Raw genomic sequence first — 24,524 nt, 5'->3', positions numbered from 1 at the left:
AAAACCCAAGATCACTGTCTCAAGTCTAGAGGGATCCTGAGGTCACTGTAGCAACAAGAAAGGTCTCCGTGGACCCCAAATCAAGTCGAGATGAGAGCTTAGTCCCTGGCTTCGATTCAAGACGAATACCAACTTTCCACATGCACCTCAAGAGGCGGTTTCTGTCAGCTACAGGTATGTGCGAGGGACCCTGAGTTTGTGGCCTCAAGTAGAATGGACACCGAGATGCTCTGACTCGAAGTAAGGCCGGATATCCCTGCAGTGAATTGAATGCAGGCTCGTCTTGCATCTCCCAAGAAGAAGGAATGTCTGAATCCCCTGTGGATACCACAGAGAAAGACCTAGTTCTCCGCCTCATCGCGAACGGAGGCATCACATCCTTTGAAAACTCGAGAGGTCCGCTGAGATCTAGGCTTCCAAAGGAGACGATGCCTGACTCCTCTTGAAAATGGATAGGAGTCCCAGGATCCCTGTGGCACGTGGAAAGGGACACTGGGTCTCGCACCTCACGTGGAGCCGCGTCCCAATTGCCATGCCAAGACTCGAGGAGAATCCCGAGGTGTCCCTCGCACCTAGGCAGGAGTCCTGACATCGCTGAACAAACACGTGTCTGGAAGTGCCCTCCCCGTCGTAAGTCGAGAATATACCCCAGGTTCCGGCCGCAACTCGAGAAAAACCATGAGACTTCCCCCTCTCCGCGAGATGAGGCCCGATTCCCCTGCACTGCGTGCAGAGCAATTCCGTGTTCCACATCAAACGTGAAAGGAGCCTTAATTTCCTTGATGGCACTCCAGAGAAAACCCAAGATAACTGTCTCAAGTCTAGAGGGATCCTGAGGTCACTGGAGCAACACGAAAGGGCTCCGTGGACCCCAAATCAACTCGAGATGAGAGCTTTTCCCTGGCTTCGACTCAAGAGAAATACCAACTTTCCACAAGCACCTCAAGAGGAGGCTACTCTCAGCTATAGGTATGTGAGAGGGACCCTGAGTTTGTGGCCTCAAGTGGAATGGACACCGAGATGCTCTGACTCAAAGTAAGGCCGGATATCCCTGCAGTGAATTGAATGCATGCTCGTCTTGCATCTCCCAAGACGAAGGGATGTCTGAATCCCCTGTGGAGACCACAGAGAAAGACCTAGTTCTCGGCCTCACCGCGACCGGATGCCTCACATCCTTTGAAAACTCGAGAGGTCCACGCAGAACAAAGCTTCCAAAGGAGACGATGCCTGACTCCTCTTGAAAATGGATAGGAATACCAGGATCCCTGTGGCACGTGGAACGGGACCCTGGGTCTCCCGCCTCACGTGGAGACGCGTCCCAATTGCCATGCCAAGACTCGAGGAGAATACCGAGGTGTCCCTCGCACCTAGACAGGAGTCCTGACGTCGCTGAACAAACACGTGTCTGGAAGGGCCCTCCCCGTCGTAATTCGAAAATATAAATCAGGTTCCGGCAGCAACTCGAGAAAAAATATGAGACTTCCCCCTCGCCGCGAGATGAGGCCCGATTCCCCTGCATTGCGTGCAGAGCAATTCAGTGTTCCACATCAAACGTGAAAGGAGCCTTGATTTCCTTGATGGCAATCCAGACAAAACCCAAGATCACTGTCTCAAGTCTAGAGGGATCCTGAGGTCACTGGAGCAACACGAAAGGGCTCCGTGGACCCCAAATCAACTCGAGATGAGAGCTTAGCCCCTGGCTTCGACTCAAGAGGAATACCAACTTTCCACAAGCACCTCAAGAGGAGGCTTCTCTCAGCTACAGGTATTTGAGAGGGACCCTGAGTTTGTGGCCTCAAGTGCAATGGACACCGAGATGCTCTGACTCGAAGTAAGGCCGGATATCCCTGCAGTGAATTGAATGCAGGCTCGTCTTGCATCTCTCAAGACGAAGGGATGTCTGAATCCCCTGTGGAGACCACAGAGAAAGAACTAGTTCTCCGCCTCATCGCGACAGGAGGCCTCACATCATTTGAAAACTCGATAGGTCCGCGGAGATCAATGCTTCCAAAGGAGACGATGCCTGACTCCTCTTGAAAATGGATAGGAGTCCCAGGATCCCTGTGGCACGTGGAAAGGTACCCTGGGTCTCCCGCCTCACGTGGAGACGCGTCCCAATTGCCATGCCAAGACTCGAGGAGAATCCCGAGGTGTCCCTCGCACCTAGGCAGGAGTCCTGACGTCGCTGAACAAACACGTGTCTGGAAGGGCCCTCCCCGTCGTAACTCGAGAATATACCCCAGGTTCCGGCCGCAACTCGAGAAAAACCATGAGACTTCCCCCTCGCCGCGAGATGAGTCCCGATTCCCCTGCACTGCGTTCAGAGCAATTCCGTGTTCCACATCAAACGTGAAAGGAGCCTTGATTTCCTTGATGGCACTCCAGAGAAAACCCAAGATCACTGTCTCAAGTCTAGAGGGATCCTGAGGTCACTGGAGCAACAAGAAAGGGCTCCGTGGACCCCAAATCAACTCGAGATGAGAGCTTAGTCCCTTGCTTCGAGTCAAGAGGAATACCAACTGTCCACAATCACCTCAAGAGGAGGCTTCTCTCAGCTACAGGTATGTGAGAGGGACCCTGAGTTTGTGGCCTCAAGTGGAATGGACACCGAGATGCTCTGACTCGAAGTAAGGCCGGATATCCCTGCAGGGAATTGAATGCAAGCTCGTCTTGCATCTCCCAAGACGAAGGGATGTCTGAATCCGCTGTGGAGACCACAAAGAAAGACCTGGTCCTCCGCCTCATCGTGACCGGAGGCCTCACATCCTTTGAAAATTCGAAAGGTATGCGGAGATCAATGCTTCCAAAGTAGACGATGCCTGACTCCTCTTGAAAATGGATAGGAGTCCCACAATCCCTGTGTCACGTGGAAAGGGACCCTGGGTCTCCCGCCTCACGTGGAGACGCGTCCCAATTGCCATGCCAAGACTCGAGGAGAATCCCGAGGTGTCCCTCGCACCTAGGCAGGAGTCCTGACGTCGCTGAACAAACACGTGTCTGGAAGGGCCCTCCCCGTCGTAACTCGAGAATATACCCCAGGTTCCAGCCGCAACTCGAGAAAAACCATGAGACTTCCCCCTCGCCGCGAGATGAGGCCCGATTCCCCTACACTGCGTGCAGAGCAATTCCGTGTTCCACATCAAACGTGAAAGGAGCCTTGATTTCCTTGATGGCACTCCAGAGAAAACCCAAGATCACTGTCTCAAGTCTAGAGGAATCCTGAGGTCACTGTAGCAACAAGAAAGGGCTCCGTGGACCCCAAATCAACTCGAGATGAGAGCTTAGTCCCTGGCTTCGACTCAACAGGAATACCAACTTTTCACAAGCAACTCAAGAGGAGGCTTCTCTCAGCTACAGGTATGTGAGAGGGACCCTGAGTTTGTGGCCTCAAGTGGAATGGACAACGAGATGCTCTGACTCGAAGTAAGGCCGGATATCCCTGCAGTGAATTGAATGCAGGCTCGTCTTGCATCTCCCAAGACGAAGGGATGTCTGAATCCCCTGTGGAGACCACAGAGAAAGACCTAGATCTCCGCCTCATCGCGACCGGAGGCCTCACATCCTTTGAACACTCGAGAGGTCTGCGGAGATCAATGCTTTCAAAGGAGACGATGCCTGACTCCTCTTGAAAATGGATAGGAGTCCCAGGATCCCTGTGGCACGTGGAAAGGGACCCTGGGTCTCCCGCCTAACGTGGAGACGCGTCCCAATTGCCATGCCAAGACTCGAGGAGAATCCCGAGGTGTCCCTCGCACCTAGGCAGGAGTCCTGACGTCGCTGAACAAACACGTGTCAGGAAGGGCCCTCCCCGTCGTAACTCGAGAATATACCCAAGGTTCCGGCCGCAACTCGAGAAAAATCATGAGACTTCCCCCTCGCCGCGAGATGAGGCCCGATTCCCCTGCACTGCATGCAGAGCAATTCCGTGTTCCACATCAAACGTGAAAGGAGCCTTGATTTCCTTGATGGCACTCCAGAGAAAACCCAAGATCACTGTCTCAAGTCTAGAGGGATCCTGAGGTCACTGGAGCAACACGAAAGGGCTCCGTGGACCCCAAATCAACTCGAGATGAGATCTTAGTCCCTGGCTTCGACTCAAGAGGAATACGAACTTTCCACAAGCACCTCAATAGGAGGCTTGTCTCAGCTACAGGTATGTGAGAGGGACCTTGAGTTTGTGGCCTCAAGTGGAATGGACACCGAGATGCTCTGACTAGAAGTAAGGCCGGATATCCCTGCAGTTAATTGAATGCAGGCTCATCTTGCATCTCCAAAGATGAAGGGATGTCTGAATCCCCTGTGGAGACCACAGAGAAAGACCTAGTCCTCCGCCTCATAGCGACCGGTGGCCTCACACCCTTTGAAAACTTGAGAGGTCCGCGGAGATCAATGCTTCCAAAGGAGACGATGCCTGACTCCTCTTGAAAATGGATAGGAGTCCCAGGATCCCTGTGGCACGTGGAAAGGGACCCTGGGTCTCCCGCCTCACGTGGAGACGCGTCCCAATTGCCATGCCAAGACTCGAGGAGAATCCCGAGGTGTCCCTCGCACCTAGGCAGGAGTCCTGACGTCGCTGAACAAACACTTGTCAGGAAGGGCCCTCCCCGTCGTAACTCGAGAATATACCCCAGGTTCCGGCCGCAACTCGAGAAAAATCATGAGACTTCCCCCTCGCCGCGAGATGAGGCCCGATTCCCCTGCACTGCATGCAGAGCAATTCCGTGTTCCACATCAAACGTGAAAGGAGCCTTGATTTCCTTAATGGCACTCCAGAGAAAACCCAAGATCACTGTATCAAGTCTAGAGGGATCCTGACGTCAATGGAGCAACACGAAAGGGCTCCGTGGACCCCAAATCAACACGAGATGCAATCTTAGTCCCTGGCATCGACTCAAGAGGAATACCAACTTTCCACAAGCACCTCAATAGGAGGCTTGTCTCAGCTACAGGTATGTGAGAGGGACCCTGAGTTTGTGGCCTCAAGTGGAATGGACACCGTGATGCTCTGATTAGAAGTAAGGCCGGATATCCCTGCAGTGAATTGAATGCAGGCTCATCTTGCATCTCCCAAGATGAAGGGATGTCTGAATCCCCTGTGGAGACCACAGAGAAAGACCTAGTCCTCCGCCTCATCGCGACCGGAGGCCTCACACCCTTTGAAAACTCGAGAGGTCCGCGGAGATCAATGCTTCCAAAGGAAACGATGCCTGACTCCTCTTGTAAATGATAGGAGTCCCAGGATATCTGTGGCACGTGGAAAGGGACCCTGGGTCTCCCGCCTCACGTGGAGACGCGTCCCAATTGCCATGCCAAGACTCGAGGAGAATCCCGAGGTGTCCCTCGCACCTAGGCAGGAGTCCTGACGTCGCTGAACAAACACGTGTCTGGAAGGGCCCTCCCCGTCGTAACTCGAGAATATACCCCAGGTTCCGGCCGCAACTCGAGAAAAACCATGAGACTTCTCCCTCGCCCCGAGATGAGGCCCGATTCCCCTGCACTGGGTGCAGAGCAATTGCGTGTTCCACATCAAGCCTGAAAGGAGCCTTGATTTCCTTGATGGCACTCCAGAGAAAACCCAAGATCACTGTCTCAAGTCTAGAGGGATCCTGAGGTCACTGTTGCAACAAGAAAGGGCTGCGTGGACCACAAATCAACTCGAGAGGAGAGCTTCGTCTCTGGCTTCGACTCAAGAGGAATACCAACTTTCCACAAGCACCTCAAGAGGAGGCTGCTCTCAGCTACAGGTATGTGAGAGGGACCCTGAATTTGTGGCCTCAAGTGGACTGGACACCGAGATGCTCTGACTCGAAGTAAGCCCGGATATCCCAGCAGAGAATTGAATGCAGGCTTGTCTTGCATCTCCCAAGAAGAAGGGATGTCTGAATCCCCTGTGCATAACACCGAGAAAGACCTAGTCCTCCACCTCAATGCGACCGGAGGCCTCACATCCTTTGAAAACTCGAGAGGTCTGCGGAGATCAATGCTTCTAAAGGAGACGATTCCTGACTCCTCTAGAAAATGGATAGGAGTCCCAGGATCCCTGTGGCACGTGGAAAGGGACCCTGGGTCTCCCGCCTCACGTGGAGACGAGTCCCAATTGCCATGCCAAGACTCGAGGAGAATCCCGAGGTGTCCCTCGCACCTAGGCAGGAGTGCTGACGTCGCTGAACAAACACGTGTCTGGAAAGGCCCGCCCCGTCGTAACTCGAGAATACACCCCAGGTTCTGGCCGCAACACGAGAAAAACCATGAGACTTCCCCCTCGCCGCGAGATGAGGCCCGATTCCCCTGCACTGCGTGCAGAGCAATTCCGTGTTCCACATCAAACGTGAAAGGAAACTTGATTTCCTTGATGGCACTCCAGAGAAACCCCAAGATCACTGTCTCAAGCCTAGAGGGATCCTGAGGTCACTGTAGCAAGAGGAAAGGGCTCCGTGGACCCCAAATCAACTCGAGATGAGAGCTCAGTCCCTGGCTTCGACTCAAGAGGAATACCAACTTTCCACAAGCACCTCAAGAGGAGGCTTCTCTCAGCTATAGGTATGTGAGAGGGACCCTGAATTTGTGGCCTTAAGTGGAATGGACACCGAGATGCTCTGACTCGAAGTAAGGCCGGATATCCCTGCAGTGAATTGAATGCAGGCTCGCCTTGCCTCTCCCAAGACGAAGGGTTGTCTGAATCCCCTGTGGAGACCACAGAGAAAGACCTAGTCCTCCGCCTCATCGCGACCGGAGGCCTCACATCCTTTGAAAACTCGAGAGGTCCGCGGAGATCAATGCTTCCAAAGGAGACGATGCCTGACTCCTCTTGAAAATGGATAGGAGTCCCAAGATCCCTGTGGCACGTGGAAAGGAACACTGGGTCTCCCGCCTCACGTGGAGACGCGTCCCAATTGCCATGCGAAGACTCGAGGAGAATCCCGAGGTGTCCCTCGCACATAGGCAGGAGTGCTGTCGTCGCTGAACAAACATGTGTCTGGAAGGGCCCGCCCCGTCGTAACTCGAGAATATACCCCAGGTTCCGGCCGCAACTCGAGAAAATCCATGAGACTTCCCCCTCGCCGCGAGATGAGGCCCGATCCCCCTGCACTGCATGCAGAGCAATTCCGTGTTCCACATCAAACGTGAAAGGAGCCTTGATTTCCTTGATGGCACTCCAGAGAAACCCCAAGATCACTGTCTCAAGTCTAGAGGGATCCTGAGGTCACTGTAGCAATACGAAAGGGCTCCGTGGACCCCAAATCAACTCGAGATGAAAACTTATTCCCTGGCTTCGACTCAAGAGGAATACCAACTTTCCACAAGCACCTCAAGAGGAGGCTTCTCTCAGCTACAGGTATGTGAGAGGGACCCTGAGTTTGTGGCCTCAAGTGGAATGGACACCGAGATGCTCTGACTCGAAGTAAGCCCGGATATCCCTGCAGTGAATTGAATGCAGGCTCGTCTTGCATCTCCCAAGACGAAGGGATGTCTGAATCCACTGTGGAGACCACAGAGAAAACCTAGTTCTCCGCCTCATCGCGACCGGAGGCCTCTAATCCTTTGAAAACTCGAGAGGTCCGCGGAGATCAAGGCTTCCAAAGGAGACGATGCCTGACTCCTCTTGAAAATGGATAGGAGTCCCAGGATCCCTGTGGCACGTGGAAAGGGACCCTGGGTCTCCCGCCTCACGTGCAGACGCGTCCCAATTGCCATGCCAAGACTCGAGGAGAATCCCGAGGTGTCCCTCGCACCTAGGCTGGAGTCCAGATGTCGCTGAACAAACACGTGTCTGGAAGGGCCCTCCCCATCGCAACTCGAGAATATACCCCAGGTTCTGGCCGCAACTCGAGAAAAACCATGAGACTTCCCCCTCGCCGCGAGAGGAGGCCCGATTCCCCTGCACTGCGTGCAGAGCAATTCCGTGTTCCACATCAAACGTGAAAGGAGACTTGATTTCCGTGATGGCACTCCAGGGAAAACCCAAGATCACTGTCTCAAGTCTAGAGGGATCCTGAGGTCACTGGAGCAACACGAAAGGGATCCGTGGACCCCCAAATCAACTCGAGATGAGAGCTTAGTCCCTCGCTTTGACTCAAGAGGAATATCAACTTTCCACAAGCACCTCAAGAGGAGGCTTCTCTCAGCTACAGGTATGTAAGAGGGACCCTGAATTTGTGGCCTCAAGTGGTATGGACACCGAGATGCTCTGACTCGAAGTAAGGCTGGATATCCCAACAGTGAAATGAATGCAGGCTCGTCTTGCATCTCCCAAGACGAAGGGATGTCTGAATCCCCTGTGGAGACAACAGAGAAAACCCAGTTCTCTGCATCATCGCGACCGGAGGCCTCACATCCTTTGAAAACTCAAGAGGTCCGCAGAGATCAATGCTTCCAAAGGAGACGATGCCTGACTCCTCTTGAAAATGGATAGGAGTCCCAGGATCCCTGTGGCACGTGGAAAGGGACCCTGGGTCTCCCGCCTCACGTGGAGATGCGTCCCAATTGCCATGCCATGACTGGAGAGAATCCTGAGTTGTCCCTAGCACCAAGGCAGGAGTCCTCACGTCGCTGAACAAACACGTGTCTGGAAGGGCCCTCCCCGTCGTAACTCGAGAATATACCCCAGGTTCGGTCCGCAACTCGAGAAAAACCATGAGACTTCCCCCTCGCAGCGAGATGAGGCCCGATTCCCCTGCACTGCGTGCAGAGCAATTCCGTGATCCACATCAAACGTGAAAGGAGCCTTGATTTCCTTGATGGCACTCCAGAGGAAACTCAAGATCACTGTCTCAAGTCTAGAGGGATCCTGAGGTCACTGGAGCAACACGAAAGGGCTCCGTTGACCCCAAATCAACTCGAGATGAGAGCTTAGTCCCTGGCTTCGACTCAAGAGGAATACGAACTTCCCACAAGCACCTCAAGAGGAGGCTTCTCTCAGCTACAGGTACGTGAGAGGGACCCTGAGTTTGTGGCCTCAAGTGGAATGGACACCGAGATGCTCTGACTCGAAGTAAGGCCGTATATCCCTGCAGTGAATTGAATGCAGGCTCGTCTTGAATCTCCCAAGACGAAGGGATGTCTCAATCACCTGTGGAAACCACAGAGAAAGACCTAGTTCTCCGCCTCTTCGCGACCGGAGGCCTCACATCCTTTGAAAACTCGAGAGGTCCGCGGAGATCAATGCTTTCAAAGGAGACGATGCCTGACTCCTCTTGCAAATGGATAGGAGTTGCAGGATCCCTGTGGCACGTGGAAAGGGACACTGGGTCTCCCGCCTCACGTGGAGACGCGTCCCAATTGCCATGCCAAGACTCGTGGAGAATCCCGAGGTGTCCCTCGCACCTAGATAGGAGTCCTGACGTCGTTGAACAAACACGTGTCGGGAAGGGCCCTCCCCGTCGTAACTCGAGAATATACCCCAGGTTCCGGCCGCAACTCGAGAAAAAACAGGAGACTTCCCCCTTGCCGCGAGATGAAGCCCGATTCCCCTGCACTGCGTGCAGAGCAGTTCCGTGTTCCACATCAAACGTGAAAGGAGCCTTGATTTCCTTGATGGCACTCCAGAGAAAACCCAAGATCACTGTCTCAAGTCTAGAGGGATCCTGAGGTCACTGGAGCAACATGAAAGGGCTCCGTGGACCCCAAATCAACTCGAGATGAGAGCTTAGTCCCTGGCTTCGACTCAAGAGGAATACCCACTTTCCACAAGCACCTCAAGAGGAGGCTTCTCTCAGCTACAGGTATGTGAGAGGGACCCTGAGTTTGTGGCCTCAAGTGAAATGGACACCGAGATGCTCTGACTTGCAGTAAGGCCGGATATCCCTGCAGTGAATTGAATGCAGGCTCGTCTTGCATCTCCCAAGACGAAGGGATGTCTGAATCCCCTGTGGAGACCTCAGAGAAAGACCGAGTTCTCCGCCTCATCGCGACCGGAGGCCTCACATCCTTTGAAAACCCGAGAGGTCCTTGGAGATCAATGCTTCCAAAGGAGACGATGCCTGACTCCTCTTGAAAATGGATAGGAGTCCCAGGATCCCTGTGGCACGTCGAAAGGGACCCTGGGTCTCCCGCCTCACGTGGAGACGCGTCCCAATTGCCATGCCAAGACTCGAGGAGAATCCCGAGGTGTCCCTCGCACCTAGGCAGGAGTCCTGACGTCGCTGAACAAACACGTGTCTAGAAGGGCCCTCCCCGTCGTAACTCGAGAATATACCCCAGGTTCCGGCCGCAACTCGAGAAAAACCATGAGATTTCCCCCTCGCCGCCAGATGAGGCCCGATTCCCCTGCACTGCGTGCAGAGCAATTCCGTGTTCCACATCAAACGTGAAAGGAGCCTTGATTTCCTTGATGGCACTCCAGAGAAAACCCAAGATCACTGTCTCAAGTCTAGAGGGATCCTGAGGTCACTGGAGCAACACGAAATTTCCCCTTAGACCCCAAATCAACTCGAGATGAGAGCTTAGTCCCTGGCTTCGACTCAAGTGGAATACCAACTTTCCACAAGCACCTCAAGAGGAGGCTTCTCTCAGCTACAGGTATGTGAGAGGGACCCTGAGTTTGTGGCCTCAAGTGGAATGGACACCGAGATGCTCTGACTCGAAGTAAGGCCGGATATCCCTGTAGTGAATAGAATGCAGGCTCGTCTTGCATCTCCCAAGACGAAGGGATGTCTGAATCCCCTGTGGAGACGACAGAGAAAGACCTAGTCCTCTGCCTCATCGCGACCGGAGACATCACATCCTATGAAAAATCGAGAGGTCTGCGGAGATCAATGCTTCCAAAGGAGACGATGCCTGACTCCTCTTGAAAATGGATAGGAGTCCCAGGATCCATCTGGCACGTGGAGAGGGACCCTGGGTCTCCCGCCTCACGTGGAGACGCGTCCCAATTGCCATGCCAAGACTCGAGGAGAATCCCGAGGTGTCCCTCGCACCTAGGCAGGAGTCCTAACGTCGCTGAGCAAACACGTTTCTGGAAGGGCCCTCCTTGTCGTAACTCGAGAATATACCCCAGGTTCCGGCCGCAACTCGAGAAAAACCATGAGACTTCAAATTCGCCGCGAGATAAGGCCCAATTCCCCTGCACTGCGTGCAGAGCAATTCCGTGTTCCACATCAAACATGATGGGAGCCTTGATATACTTGATGGCACTCCAGAGAAAACCCAAGATCACTGTCTCAAGTCTAGAGGGATCCTGAGGTCACTGGAGCAACACGAAAGGGCTCCGTGGAAACCAAGTCAACTCGAGATGAGAGCTTAGTCCCCGGCTTCGACTCAGGAGGAATACCAACTTTCCACAAGCACCTCAAGAGGAGGCTTCTCTCAGCTACAGTTATGTGAGAGGGACCCTGATTTTGTGGCCTCAAGTGGAATGGACACCGAGATGCTCTGACTCGAGGTAAGGCCGAATATCCCTGCAGTGAATTGAATGCAGGCTCGGCTTGCATCTCCCAAGACGAAGGGATGTCTGAATCCCCTGTGGAGACCACAGAGAAAGACCTAGTTCTCCACCTCATCGCGACCGGAGGCCTCACATCCTTTGAAAACTCGAGAGGTCCGCGGAGATCAATGCTTCCAAAGGAGACGATGCCTGACTCCTCTTGAAAATGGATAGGAGACCCAGGATCTGTGTGGCACGTGGAAAGGGACCCTGGGTCTCCCGCCTCACGTGGAGACGCGTCCCAATGGCAATGCCAAGACTCGAGGAGAATCCCGAGGTGTCCCTGGCACCTAAGCAGGAGTCCTGACATCGCTGAACAAACACATGTCTAAAAGGGCCCTCCCCGTCGTAACTCGAGAATATACCCCAGGTTCCGGCCGCAACTCGAGAAAAACCATGAGACTTCCCACTCGCTGTGAGGTGAGGCCCGATTCCCCTGCACTGCGTGCACAGCAATTCCGTGTTCCACATCAAACGAGAAAAAAGCCTTGATTTCCTTGATGGCACTCCAGAGAAAACCCAAGATCACTGTCTCAAGTCTAGAGGGATCCTGAAGTCACTGTAGCAACACGAAAGGGCTCTGTGTACCCCAAATCAACTCCAGATGAGAGCTTAGTCCCTGGCTTCGACTCAAGAGGAATACCAACTTTCCACAAGCACCTCAAGAGGAGGCTTCTCTCAGCTACAGGTATGTGAGAGGGACCTTGAGTTTGTGGCCTCAAGTGGAATGGACACCGAGAAGCTCTGACTCGAAGTTAGGCCGGATATCCCTGCAGTGATTTGAATGCAGGCTCGTCTTGCATCTCCCAAGACGAAGGGATGTCTGAATCCCCTGTGGAGACCACAGAGAAAGACCGAGTTCTCCGCCTCATCGCGACCGGAGGCCTCACATCCTTTGAAAACTCGAGAGGTCCTTGGAGATCAATGCTTCCAAAGGAGACGATGCCTGACTCCTCTTGAAAATGGATAGGAGTCCCAGGATCCCTGTGGCACGTCGAAAGGGACCCTGGGTCTCCCGTCTCACGTGGAGACGCGTCCCAATTGCCATGCCAAGACTCGAGGAGAATCCCGAGGTGTCCCTCGCACCTAGGCAGGAGTCCTGACGTGGCTGAACAAACACGTGTCTAGAAGGGCCCTCCCCGTCGTAACTCGAGAATATACCCCAGGTTCCGGGCGCAACTCGAGAAAAACCATGAGATTTCCCCCTCGCCGCCAGATGAGACCCGATTCCCCTGCACTGCGTGCAGTACAATTCCGTGTTCCACATCAAACGTGAAAGGAGCTTTGATTTCCTTGATGGCACTCCAGAGAAAACCCAAGATCACTGTCTCAAGTCTAGAGGGATCCTGAGGTCACTGGAGCAACACGAAATTTCCCCTTAGACCCCAAATCAACTCGAGATGAGAGCTTAGTCCCTGGCTTCGAGTCAAGTGGAATACCAACTTTCCACAAGCACCTCAAGAGGAGGCTTCTCTCAGCTACAGGTATGTGAGAGGGACCCTGAGTTTGTGGCCTCAAGTGGAATGGACACCGAGATGCTCTGACTCGAAGTAAGGCCGGATATCCCTGTAGTGAATAGAATGCAGGCTCGTCTTGCATCTCCCAAGACGAAGGGATGTCTGAATCCCCTGTGAAGACGACAGAGAAAGACCTAGTCCTCCGCCTCATCGCGACCGGAGACATCACATCCTATGAAAAATCGAGAGGTCTGCGGAGATCAATGCTTCCAAAGGAGACGATGCCTGACTCCTCTTGAAAATGGATAGGAGTCCCAGGATCCATCTGGCACGTGGAGAGGGACCCTGGGTCTCCCGCCTCACCTGGAGACGCGTCCCAATTGCCATGCCAAGACTCGAGGAGAATCCCGAGGTGTCCCTCGCACCTAGGCAGGAGTCCTAACGTCGCTGAGCAAACACGTTTCTGGAAGGGCCCTCCCCGTCGTAACTCGAGAATATACCCCAGGTTCCGGCCGCAACTCGAGAAAAACAATGAGACTTCAAATTCGCCGCGAGATAAGGCCCAATTCCCCTGCACTGCGTGCAGAGCAATTCCGTGTTCCACATCAAACATGATGGGAGAATTGATATCCTTGATGGCACTCCAGAGAAAACCCAAGATCACTGTCTCAAGTCTAGAGGGATCCTGAGGTCACTGGAGCAACAAGAAAGGGCTCCGTGGAAACCAAGTCAACTCGAGATGAGAGCTTAGTCCCCGGCTTCGACTCAGGAGGAATACCAACTTTCCACAAGCACCTCAAGAGGAGGCTTCTCTCAGCTACAGTTATGTGAGAGGGACCCTGATTTTGTGGCCTCAAGTGGAATGGACACCGAGATGCTCTGACTCGAGGTAAGGCCGAATATCCCTGCAGTGAATTGAATGCAGGCTCGGCTTGCATCTCCCAAGACGAAGGGATGTCTGAATCCCCTGTGGAGACCACAGAGAAAGACCTAGGTCTCCACCTCATCGCGACCGGAGGCCTCACATCCTTTGAAAACTTGAGAGGTCCGCGGAGATCAATGCTTCCAAAGGAGACGATGCCTGACTCCTCTTGAAAATGGATAGGAGACCCAGGATCTGTGTGGCACGTGGAAAGGGACCCTGGGTCTCCCGCCTCACGTGGAGACGCGTCCCAATGGCAATGCCAAGACTCGAGGAGAATCCCGAGGTGTCCCTGGCACCTAAGCAGGAGTCCTGACATCGCTGAACAAACACGTGTCTAAAAGGGCCCTCCCCGTCGTAACTCGAGAATATACCCCAGGTTCCGGCCGCAACTCGAGAAAAACCATGAGATTTCCCCCTCGCCGCCAGATGAGGCCCGATTCCCATGCACTGCGTGCAGTACAATTCCGTGTTCCACATCAAACGTGAAAGGAGCCTTGATTTCCTTGATGGCACTCCAGAGAAAACCCAAGATCACTGTCTCAAGTCTAGAGGGATCCTGAGGTCACTGGAGCAACACGAAATTTCCCCTTAGACCCCAAATCAACTCGAGATGAGAGCTTAGTCCCTGGCTTCGACTCAAGTGGAATACCAACTTTCTACAAGCACCTCAAGAGGAGGCTTCTCTCAGCTACCGGTATGTGAGAGGGACCCTGAGTTTGTGGCCTCAAGTGGAATGGACACCGAGATGCTCTGACACGAAGTAAGGCCGGATATCCCTATAGTGAATAGAATGCAGGCTCGTCTTGCATCTCCCAAGACGAAGGGATGTCTGAATCCCCTGTGAAGACGACAGAGAAAGACCTAGTCCTCCGCCTCATCGCGACCGGAGACATCACATCCTATGAAAAATCGAGAGGTCTGCGGAGATCAATGCTTCCAAAAGAGACGATGCCTGACTCCTCTTGAAAATGGATAGGAGTCCCAGGATCCATCTGGCACGTGGAGAGGGACCCTGGGTCTCCCGACTCACGTGGAGACGCGTCCCAATTGCCATGCCAAGACTCGAGGAGAATCCCGAGGTGTCCCTCGCACCTAGGCAGGAGTCCTAACGTCGCTGAGCAAACACGTTTCTGGAAGGGCCCTCCCCGTCGTAACTCGAGAATATACCCCAGGTTCCGGCCGCACCTCGAGAAAAACCATTAGACGTCCCCCTCGCTGCGATTAGAGGCCCGATTCCCCTGCACTGCGTGCAGAGCAATTCCGTGTTCCACATCAAACGTGAAAGGGGCCTTGATTTCCTTGATGGCACTCCAGAGAAAACCCAAGATCACTGTCTCAAGTCTAGAGGGATCCTGAGGTCACTGGAGCAACACGAAAGGGCTCCGTGGACCCCAAATCAACTCGAGATGAGAGCTTAGTCCCTGGCTTCAACTCAAGGGGAATACCAACTTTCCACAAGCACGTCAAGAGGAGGCTTCTCTCAGCTACAGGTATGTGAGAGGGACCATGAGTCTCTGGCCTCAAGTGGAATGGACACCGAGATGCTCTGACTCGAAGTAAGGACAGATATCCCTGCAGTGAATTGGATGCAGGCTCGTCTTCCATCTCCCAAGACGAAGGGATGTCTGAATCCCCTGTGGAGACCACAGAGAAAGACCTAGTTCTCGCCACATTGCGACCGGAGTACTCACATCCTTTGAAAACTCGAGAGGTCTGCGGAGATCAATGCTTCCAAAGGAGACGATGCCTGACTCCTCTTGAAAATGGATAGGAGTCCCAGGATCCCTGTGGCACGTGGAAAGGGACCCTGGGTCTCCCGCCTCACGTGGAGACGCGTCCCCATTGCCCTGACAAGACTCGAGGAGAATCGCGAGGTGTCCTCGCACCTAGGCAGGAGTCCTGACGTCGCTGAACAAACACGTGCCTGGAAGGGCCCTCCCCGTCGTAACACGAGAATATACCCCAGGTTCCGGCCGCAACTCGAGAAAAACAATGAGCCTACCCCCTCGCCGCGAGATGAGCCCCGATTCCCCTGCACTGCATGCAGAGCAATTCCGTGTTCCAAATCAAACGTGAAAGGAGACTTGATTTCCTTGATGGCACTCCAGAGAAAACCCAAGATCACTGTCTCAAGTCTAGAGGGATCCTGAGGTCACTGGAGAAACACGAAAGGGCTCCGTGGACCCCAAATCAACTCGAGATGCGAGCTTAGTCCCTGGCTTAGACTCAAGACGAATACCAACTTTCCACAAGCACCTCAAGAGGAGGCTTCTCTCAGTTACAGGTATGTGAGAGGGACCCTGAGTTTGTGACCTCAAGTGGAATGGACACCGAGATGCTCTGACTCGAAGTAAGGCCGGATATCCCTGCAGTGAAATGAATGCAGGCTCGTCTTGCATCTCCCAAGATGAAGGGATGTCTGAATCCGCGGTGGAGACCACCGAGAAAGACCCAGTCCTCCGCCTCATCGCGACCGGAGGCCTCACATCATTTGAAAACTCGAGAGGTCCGCGGAGATCAATGCTTCCAAAGGAGTCGATGCCTGACTCCTCTTGAAAATGGATAGAAGTCCCAGGATCCCTGTGGCACGTGGAAAGGGACCCTGGGTCTCCCGCCTCACGGGGAGACGCGTCCCAATTGCCATGCCAAGACTCGAGGAGAATCCCTAGGTGTCCCTCGCACCTAGGCAGGAGTCCTGACGTCGCTGAACAAACACGTGTCTGGAAGGAACCTCCCCGTCGTAACTCGAGAATATACCCCAGGTTCCGGCCGCAACTCGAGAAAAACCATGAGACTTCCCCCTCGCCGTAAGATGAGGCCCGATTCCCCTGCACTGCGTGCAGAGCAATTCCGTGTTCCACATCAAAATTGAAAGGAGCCTTGATTTCCTTGATGGCACTCCAGAGAAAACCCAAGATCACTGTCTCAAGTCTAGAGGGATCCTGAGGTCACAGGAGCAACACGAAAGGGCTCCGTGGACCCCAAATCAACTCGAGATGAGAGCTTAGTCCCTGGCTTCGACTCAAGAGGAATACCAACTTTCCACAAGCACTTCAAGAGGAGGTTTCATTCAGCTACAGGTGTGTGAGAGGGAAACTGAGTTTCTGGCCTCAAGTGGAATGGACACCGAGATGCTCTGACTCAAAGTAAGGCCGGATATCCCTGCAGTGAATTGAATGCAGGCTCGTCTTGCATCTCCCAAGACGAAGGGATGTCTGAATCCCCTGTGGAGACCACAGAGAAAGACCTAGTTCTCCGCCTCATCACGACCGGAGGCGTCACATCCTTTGAAAACTCGAGAGGTCCACGGAGATCAATGCTTCCAAAGGAGACGATGCCTGACTCCTCTTGAAAATGGATAGGAGTCCCAGGATCCCTGTGGAACGTGGAAAGGGACCTTGGGTCTCCCGCCTCATGTGAAGATGCGTCCCAATTGCCATGCCTAGACTCGAGGAGAATCCCGAGGTCTCCCTCGCACCTAGGCAGGAGTCCTGACGTCGCTGAACAAACACGTGTCTGGAAGGGCCCTCCCCGTCGTAACTCGAGAATATACCCCAGGTTCCGGCCGCAACTCGAGAAAAACCATGAGACTTACCCCTCGCCGCGAGATGAGGCCCGATTCCCCTGCACTGCGTGCAGCACAATTCCGTGATTGACATCAAACGTGAAAGGAGCCCTGCTTTTATTGATGGCACTCCTGAGAAAACCCAAGATCACTGTCTCAAGTCTAGAGGGATCCTGAGGACACTGTAGCAACAGGAAAGGACTCCAAGGACCCCAAATCAACTCGAGATGAGAGCTTAGTCCCTGGCTTCAACTCAAGAGGAATACCAACTTTACACAAGCACCTCAAGAGGAGGCTTCTCTCAGCTACAGGTATGTGAGAGGGACCCTGAGTTTGTGGCCTCAAGTGGAATGGACACCGAGATGCTCTGACGCGAAGTAAGGCCGGATATCCCTGCATTGAATTGAATGCATGCTCGTCTTGCATCTCCCAAGACGAAGTGATGTCTGAATCCCCTGTGGAGACCACAGAGAAAGACCTAGTTCTCCGCCTCATCGCGACCGAAGGCCTCACATCCTTTGAAAACTCGACAGGTCCGCGAAGATCAATGCTTCCACAGGAGACGATGCCTGTCTCTTCTTGAAAATGGATATGAGTCTCAGGATCCCTTTGGCACGTGGAAAGAGACACTGGGTCTTCCGCTTCACGTGGAGACCCGTCCCAATTGCCATGCCAAGACTCGACGAGTATCCCGAGGTGTCGCTCGCACCTAGGCAGGAGTCCTGACTTCGCTGAACAAACACGTGTCTGGAAGGCCCCTCCCCGTAGTAACTTTAGAATGTACCCCAGGTTCCGGCCGCAACTCGAGAAAAACCATGAGACTTCCCCCTCGCCGCGAGATGAGGCCCGATTCCCCTGCACAGCGTGCAGAGCAATTCCGTGTTCCACATCAAACGTGAAAGGAGCCTTGATTTCCTTGATGGCACTCCAGAGAAACCCAAGATCACTGTCTCAATTCTAGAGGGATCCTGAGGTCACTGGAGCAACAGGAAAGGGCTCCATGGACCCTAAATCAACTCGAGATGAGAGCTTAGTCCCTGGCTTCGACTCAAGGGGAATACCAACTTTCCACAAGCACCTCAAGAGGAGGCTTCTCTCAGCTACAGGTATGTGAGAGGGACCCTGAGTTTGTGGCCTCAAGTGGAATGGACACCGAGATGCTCTGACTCGAAGTAAGGCCGGATATCCCTGCAGTGAATTGAATGCAGGCTCGTCTTGCATCGCCAAAGCCGAAGTGATGTCTGAATCCCCTGTGGAGACCACAGAGAAAGACCTAGTTCTCCGCCTCATCGCGACCGAAGGCCTCACATCCTTTGAAAACTCGAGAGGTCCGCGACGATCAATGCTTCCACAGGAGACGATGCCTGTCTCTTCTTGAAAATGGATACGAGACTCAGGATCCCTTTGGCACGTGGAAAGAGACACTGGGTCTTCCGCCTCACGTGGAGACCCGTCCCAATTGCCATGCCAAGACTCGACGAGTATCCCGAGGTGTCCCTCGAACCTAGGCAGGGGTCCTGACGTCGCTGAACAAACACGTGTCTGGAAGGGCCCTCCCCGTCGTAACTCGAGAATATACCCCAGGTTCCGGCCGCAACTCGAGAAAAACCATGAGACTTCCCCCTCGCCGTGAGATGAGGCCCGATTCCCCTGCACTGCGTGCAGAGCAATTCCGTGTTCCACATCAAACGTGAAAGGAGCCTTGATTTCCTTGATGGCACTCCAGAGAAAACCCAAGATCACTGTCTCATGTCTAGAGGGATCCTGAGGTCACTGGAGCAACACAAAAGGGCTCCGTGGACCCCAAATCACCTCGAGATGAGAGCTTAGTCCCTGGCTTCGACTCAAGAGTCATATCAACTTGCCACAAGCACCTCAAGAGGAGGCTTCTCTCAGCTACAGGTATGTGAGAGGGACCCTGAGTTTGTGGCCTCAAGTGGAATGGACACCGAGATGCTCTGGCTAGAAGTAAGGCCGGATATCCCTGCAGTGAATTGAATGCAGGCTCGTCTTGCATCTCCCAAGAGGAAGGGATGTCTGAATCCCCTGTGGAGACCACAGAGAAAGACCTAGTTCTCCGCCTCATCACGACCGGAGGCGTCACATCCTTTGAAAACGCGAGAGGTCCACGGAGATCAATGCTTCCAAAGGAGACGATGCCTGACTCCTCTTGAAAATGGATAGGAGTCCCAGGATCCCTGTGTCACGTGGAAAGGGACCTTGTGTCTCCCGCCTCACGTGGAGACGCCTCCCAATTGCCATGCCAAGACTCGAGGAGAATCCCGAGGTGTACCTCGCACCTAGGCAGCAGTCCTGACTTCGCTGAACAAACACGTGTCTGGAAGGGCCCTCCCCGTCGAAACTCGAGAAAATACCCCAGGTTCCAGCCGCAACTCGAGAAAAACCATGAGACTTCCCCCTCGCCGCGAGATGAGGCCCGATTCCCCTGCACTGCGTGCAGAGCAATTCCGTGTTCCACATCAAACGTGAAAGGAGCCTTGATTTCCTTGATGGCACTCCAGAGAAAATCCAAGATCACTGTCTCAAGGCTAGAGGGATCCTGAGGTCACTGGAGCAACAGGAAAGGGCTCCATGGACCCTAAATCAACTCGAGATGAGAGCTTCGTCCCTGGCTTCTACTCTAGAGGAATACCAACTTTCCACAAGCACCTCAAGAGGAGGCTTCTCTGAGATACAGGTATGTGAGAGAAACCCTGAGTTTGTGGCCTCAAGTGCAATGGACACTGTGATGCTCTGACTCGAAGTAAGGCCGGATATCCCTCCTGTGAATTGAATGCAGGCTCGTCTTGCATCTCCCAAGACGAAGGGATGTCTGAATCCACTGTGGAGACCACAGAGAAAACCTAGTTCTCCGCCTCATCGCGACCGGAGGCCTCTAATCCTTTGAAAACTCGAGAGGTCCGCGGAGATCAAGGCTTCCAAAGGAGACGATGCCTGACTCCTCTTGAAAATGGATAGGAGTCCCAGGATCCGTGTGGCACGTGCAAAGGGACCCTGGGTCTCCCGCCTCACGTGGAGACGCGTCCCAATTGCCATGCCAAGACTCGAGGAGAATCCCGAGTTGTCCCTCGCACCTAGGCAGGAGTCCTCACGTCGCTGAACAAACACGTGTCTGGAAGGGTCCTCCCCGTCGCAACTCGAGAATATACCCCAGGTTCCGGCGCAACTCGAGAAAAACCTTGAGCCTTCCCCCTCGCCGCGAGATGAGGCCCGATTCCCCTGCACTGTGTGCAGAGCAATTCCGTGTTCCACATCAAACGTGAAAGGAGCCTTGATTTCCTTGATGGCACTCCAGAGAAAACCCAAGATCACTGTCTCAAGTCTAGAGGGATCCTGAGGTCACTGTAGCAACACGAAAGGGCTCCGTGGACCCCAAATCAACTAGAGATGAGAGCTTCGTCCCTGGCTTTGACTCAAGAGAAATAGCACCTTTCCACAAGCACCTCAAGAGGAGGCTTCTCTCAGCTACAGGTATGTGAGAGGGACACTGAGTTTGTGGCCTCAAGTGGAATGGACACCGAGATGCTCTGACTCGAAGTAAGGCCGGATATCCCGGCAGTGAAGTGAATGCAGACTCGTCTTGCATCTCCCAAGACGAAGGGATGTCTGAATCCCCTGTGGAGACCACAGAGAAAGACCTAGTAGTCCGCCTCATCACGACCGGAGGCATCACATCCTTTGAAAACTCGAGAGGTCCGCGGAGATCAATGCTTCCAAAGGAGAATGCCTGACTCCTCTTGAAAATGGATAGGAGTCCCAGGATCCTTGTGGTACGTGGAAAGGGACCCTGGGTCTTCCGCCTCACGTGGAGACGCGTCCCAATTGCCATGCCAAGACTCGAGGAGAATCGCGAGGTGTCCCTCGCACCTAGGCAGGAGTCCTGACGTCGCTGAACAAACACGTTTCTGGAAGGGCCCTCCCCGTCGTAACTCGAGAATATTCCCCAGGTTCCAGCCGCTTCTCGAGAAAAACCATGAGACTTCCCCCTCGCCATGAGATGAGGCCAGATTCCCCTGCACTGCGTGCAGAGCAATTCCGTGTTCCACATCAGACGTTAAAGGAGCCTTGATTTCCTTGATGGCACTCCAAAGAAAACCCAAGATCACTGTCTCAAGTCTAGAGGGATCCTGAGGTCACTGGAGCAACACGAAAGGGCTCCGTGGACCCCAAATCAACTCGAGATGAGAGCTTCGTCCCTGGCTTCTACTCTAGAGGAATACCAACTTTCCACAAGCACCTCAAGAGGCGGCTTCTCTGAGATACAGGTATGTGAGAGAAACCCTGAGTTTGTGGCCTCAAGTGCAATGGACACTGTGATGCTCTGACTCGAAGTAAGGCCGGATATCCCAGCTGTGAATTGAATGTAGGCTCGTCTTGCATCTCCCAAGACGAAGGGATGTCTGAATCCACTGTGGAGACCACAGAGAAAACCTAGTTCTCCGCCTCATCGCGACCGGAGGCCTCTAATCCTTTGAAAACTCGAGAGGTCCGTGGAGATCAATGCTTCAAAAGGAGACGATGCCTGACTCCTCTTGAAAATGGATAGGAGTCCCAGGATCCCTGTGGCACGTGGAAAGGGACCCTGGGTCTCCCGCCTCACGTGGAGACGGGTCCCAATTGCCATTCCAAGACTCGTGGAGCATCCCGAGGTGTCCCTCGCACCTAGGCAGGAGTCCTGACGTCGCTGAACAAACACGTGTCTGGAAGGGCCCTCCCCGTCGTAACTCCAGAATATACCCCAGGTTATGGCCGCAACTCGAGAAAAACCATGAGACTTCCCCCTCGCCGAGAGATGAGGCCCGAATCCCCTGCACTGCGCGCAAAGCAATTCCGTGTTCCACATCAAACGTGAAAGGAGCCTTGATTACCTTGATGGCACTCCAGAGAAAACCCAAGATCACTGTCTCAAGTCTAGAGGGATCCTGAGGTCACTGTAGCAACACGAAAGGGCTTCGTGGGCCGCAAACAACTCGAGATGAGAGCTTCGTCCCTGCCTTCGACTCAAGAGGAATACCAACTTTCCACAAGCACCTCAAGAGGAGGCTTCTGTCACCTTCAGGTATGTGAGAGGGACCCTGAGCTGGTGGCCTCAAGTCGAATGGATAGCGTGATGCTCTGACTCGAAGTAAGGCCGGATATCCCTGCAGTGAATTGAATGCAGGCTCGTTTTGCATCTCCCAAGAGGAAGGGATGTCTGAATCCACTGTGGAGACCACAGAGAAAATCCTAGTTCTCCGCCTCATCCCGAATTGAGGCCTCACATCCTTTGAAACCTCGAGAGGTGTGCGGAGATCAATGCTTCCAAAGGAGACGATGCCTGACTCCTCTTGAAAATGGATAGGGGTCCCAGGATCCCTGTGACACGTGGAAAGGGACCCTGGGTCTCCCGCCTCACGTGGAGACGCGTCCCAATTGCCATGCCAAGACTCGAGGAGAATCCCGAGTTGTGCCTCGCACCTAGGCAGGAGTCCTGACGTCGCTGAACAAACAGGTGTCTGGAAGGGCCCTCCCCGTCGTAACTCGAGAACATACCCCAGGTTCCGGCCGCACCTCGACAAAAACCATGAGAATTCCCCCTCGCCGCGAGATGAGGCCCGATTCCCCTGCACTGCGTGCAGAGCAATTCCGTGTTCCACATCAAACGTGAAAGGAGCCTTGATTTCCTTGATGGCACTCCAGAGAAAACCCAAGATCACTGTCTCAAGTCTAGAGGGATCCTGAGGTCACTGTAGCAACACGAAAGAGCTCCGTGGACCCCAAATCAACTCGAGATGAGAGATTACTCCCTGGCTTCGACTCAAGAGGAATACCAACTTTCCACAAGCACCTCAAGATGAGGTTTCTCTCAGCTACATTTATGTGAGAGGGACCCTGAGTGTGTGGCCTCAAATGTAATGGACACCGAGATGCACTGATTCGAATAAAGGCCTGATATCCCTGCAGTGAATTGAATGCAGGCTCGTCTTGCATCTCCTAAGAAGAAGGGATGTATGAATCCCCTGTGGAGACCATAGAGAAAGACATTGTTCTCCGACTCATCGAGACGTGAGTCCTCACATCCTTTGAGAACTCGAGAGGTCCGCGGAGATCAATGCTTCCAAAGGAGACGATGCCTGACTCCTCTTGAAAATGGATAGGAGTCCCAGGATCCCTGTGGCACATGGAAAGGGACCCTGGATCTACCGCCTCACGTGGAGACGCGTCCCAATTGCCATGCCAAGACTCGAGGAGAATCCCGAGGTGTCCCTCGCACCTAGGCAAGAGTCCTGACGTCGCTGAACAAACACGTGTCTGGAACGGACCTCCCCGTCGTAACTCGAGAATATACCCCAGGTTCCGGCCGCAACTCGAGAAAAACCATGAGACTTCCCCCTCGCCGCTGGATGAGGCCCGATTCCCCTGCACTGCGTGCAGAGCAATTCCGTGTTCCACATCAAACGTGAAAGGAGCCTTGATTTCCGTGATGGCACTCCAGAGAAAACCCAAGATCACTGTCTCAAGTCTAGAAGGATCCTGAGGTCACTGGAGCAACAAGAAAGGGCTCCCTGGACCCCAAATCAACTCGAGATGAGAGCTTAGTCCCTGGCTTCGCCTCAAGAGGAATACCAACTTTCCACAAGCACGTCAAGAGGAGGCTTCTCTCAGCTACAGGTATGTGAGAGGGCCCCTGAGTTTTTGGCCTCAAGTGGAATGGACACCGAGATGCTCTGACTCGAAGTAAGACCAGATATCCCTAAAGTGAATTGAATGCAGGCTCTTCTTGCGTCTCCCAAGATGAAGGGATGTCTGAATCCCCTGTGGAGACCACAGAGAAAGACCTAGTCCTCCGCCTCATCGCGACCGGAGACCTCACATCCTTTGAAAACTCGAGAGGTTGGGGACATCAATGCTTCCAAAGGAGACGATGCCTGACTCCTCTTGAAAATGGATAGGAGTCCCAGGATCTCTGTGGCACGTGGGAAGGGACCCTGGGTCTCCCGCCTCACGTGGAGACGCGTCCCAATTGCCATGCCAAGACTCGAGGAGAATCCCGAGGTGTCCCTCGCACTTAGGCAGGAGTCCTGACGTCGTTGAACAAACACGTGTCTGGAAGGGCCCTCCCCGTCGTAACTCGAGGATATAACCCAGGTTCCG

The sequence above is a fragment of the Dama dama genome, chromosome 17, assembly GCF_033118175.1.
Source record: "Dama dama isolate Ldn47 chromosome 17, ASM3311817v1, whole genome shotgun sequence".
Lineage (NCBI taxonomy): Eukaryota > Metazoa > Chordata > Mammalia > Artiodactyla > Cervidae > Dama > Dama dama.
Note: the sequence above shows the minus strand (reverse complement) of the source record.